Source organism: Elgaria multicarinata, chromosome 10 (genome assembly GCF_023053635.1).
Source record: "Elgaria multicarinata webbii isolate HBS135686 ecotype San Diego chromosome 10, rElgMul1.1.pri, whole genome shotgun sequence".
Taxonomy (NCBI): Eukaryota; Metazoa; Chordata; class Lepidosauria; order Squamata; family Anguidae; genus Elgaria; species Elgaria multicarinata.
In genome coordinates, this window is record NC_086180.1 from 12,796,557 (window position 1) to 12,799,329 (window position 2,773).

The following is a 2,773-nucleotide window of genomic DNA, read 5'->3' on the forward strand; positions in this document are numbered from 1 at the left end:
TTGCCAAAAGAACATGCCACGTATTCTCTTTTCAGCTAGAAATTTCCTGTTGTCTACGTATTTGACACCAGAGAAGATAGTGTATAAAACCTAGCTACCTCCCTTGCTTTGCAGCAATTAGCTCCTTGTGTCTATTTTATTCTGCAGAATAAATATTGTTTGACCCATACTTCATCTCCTCTCCTCCTTTGTGTGCTGAATTGGACTTGGTACACCAAAGAACGAGCAACATGATGAAAATGAAAGTACATACAGCAGATTAACAGCCTCGTGTAGGAAAGCTCCACATCCCTATGCTAGGAAAAGTTTCACTGGTGAAATTTCTCTTAAGCTGCTGATAAAGACACAGTAAAAGCAAAGATGGCAACTAGAGTTCCTGGTGGAACCGCGGGCTCAATTGAAGACGGTGACGGACCACGGACGGAGGCAGGTAAGGCCCCCCTCTCCCTTGGTCCCTTACTGGGCTCTGCCTCTGTCGCCGCATGGGCGGCGACGGCGGCAGGGTCCGGTAAACCCCCCCTCCTCTCCCTTACCTGCCTCCGTCCGCGGTCCGTCAGCGTCTTCAATTGAGCCCGCGGTTCCACCAGGAAGTCTGGAACCGCGGGCTCAATTGAAGATGGCGACGGACCACGGACGGAGGCAGGTAAGGTCCCCCTCTCCCTTGGTCTTTTACCGGGCTCTGCCGCTGGGACTGCCTTGAGTCTTGGCGTGCGTATGTATCCCTGGACAAGCTATCATGGTGGCGAGTTTGAGGTTTCTAAAGTGCAAATTGACGGAGCTATGGAAAGGGGTGTGAATGGGGTGCCCGGTTTTCATAAATTCCCCCAAAATCAGGGGATGATGGGACTGCCTTGAGTCTCGGCGTGCGTATGTATCCCTGGACAAGCTATCATGGTGGCAAGTTTGAGGTTTCTAAAGTGCAAATTGACAGAGCTATGGAAAGGGGTGTGAATGGGGTGCCCGGTTTTCATAAATTCCCCAAAAATCAGGGGATGATGGGACTGCCTTGAGTCTCGGCGTGCGTATGTATCCCTGGACAAGCTATCATGGTGGCGAGTTTGAGGTTTCTAAAGTGCAAATTGACGGAGCTATGGAAAGGGGTGTGAATGGGGTGCCCGGTTTTCATAAATTCCCCCAAAATCAGGGGATGATGGGACTGCCTTGAGTCTCGGCGTGCGTATGTATCCCTGGACAAGCTATCATGGTGGCAAGTTTGAGGTTTCTAAAGTGCAAATTGACAGAGCTATGGAAAGGGGTGTGAATGGGGTGCCCGGTTTTCATAAATTCCCCAAAAATCAGGGGATGATGGGACTGCCTTGAGTCTCGGCGTGCGTATGTATCCCTGGACAAGCTATCATGGTGGCGAGTTTGAGATTTTTAATGTGCAAATTGACGGAGCTTTGGAAAGGGGTGTGAATGGGGTGCCCGGTTTTCATAAATTCCCCCAAAATCAGGGGATGATGGGACTGCCTTGAGTCTCAGCGTGCGTATGTATCCCTGGACAAGCTATCATGGTGGCGAGTTTGAGGTTTCTAAAGTGCAAATTGACGGAGCTATGGAAAGGGGTGTGAATGGGGTGCCCGGTTTTCATAAATTCCCCCAAAATCAGGGGATGATGGGACTGCCTTGAGTCTCAGCGTGCTTATGTATCCCTGGACAAGCTATCATGGTGGTGAGTTTGAGATTTTTAACGTGCAAATTGACTGAGCTATGGAAAGGGGTGTGAATGGGGTGCCTGGTTTTCATAAATTCCCCAAAAATCAGGGGATGATGGGACTGCCTTGAGTCTCAGCGTGCGTATGTATCCCTGGACAAGCTATCATGGTGGCAAGTTTGAGGTTCCTAAAGTGCAAATTGACAGAGCTATGGAAAGGGGTGTGAATGGGGTGCCCGGTTTTCATAAATTCCCCCAAAATCAGGGGATGATGGGACTGCCTTGAGTCTCGGCGTGCGTGTGCACCCCTGGATAAGCTTTCATGGTGGCGAGTTTGAGATTTTTAACGTGCAAATTGACGGAGCTATGGAAAGGGGTGTGAATGGGGTGCCCGGTTTTCATAAATTCCCCAAAAATCAGGGGATGATGGGATTGCCTTGAGTCTTGGCATGCGTGTGTATACCTCCATGAGGTGTCATGGTGCCAAACTTGAGGTTTCTAACTTTAACAGAAAAAAAGTTGTATACTTTTTTAGCTTAATGCAAGCCTATGGGGGGGGGAAACGGAGCTCCGATCTGGATCCGGAGCTCCGAGCGGAGCGGAGTGGACATAGGCGGAGCGGGGGTGGGGCGGAGCGGCCCGATCCGCAAATCGCGGATCTGGAAGTGAAGCGGAGCGGGGGGTCCGTGCACACCCCTAATGGCAACCCTAATTAACAACAAATGTTGAAGTCAAATATGACTGTGTTGCCCCATCTTTAACCCTTGGCACATTACATTCTTAGGCAAGATGAAATCTCTCCCTGCCTCTATCAACTGTATGTAAAATATTCAATAAATGTGGAATACTTTAGTGGATATTAAGCACCAAATTATGCAGAGGTGGAGAATCTTTCAAATTAAGTTTGAATCTACTTCAGAGAATATAGGCCAAAGCCTGTGTGGCAGTTACTCCATCCAATTGTTGTCACAACTTAATCACTGTTTCCTAGCAACCAAAGGCTTTCTAGTGCATGGGTGAATGAATAGCTGACTTTAACTGGTTGATGGAAGCTGGAAACACATAACACTGCAGTTCTTTCTTCCTTAGCAGAAGGAGCAGCTGAGGCACTCACTCATC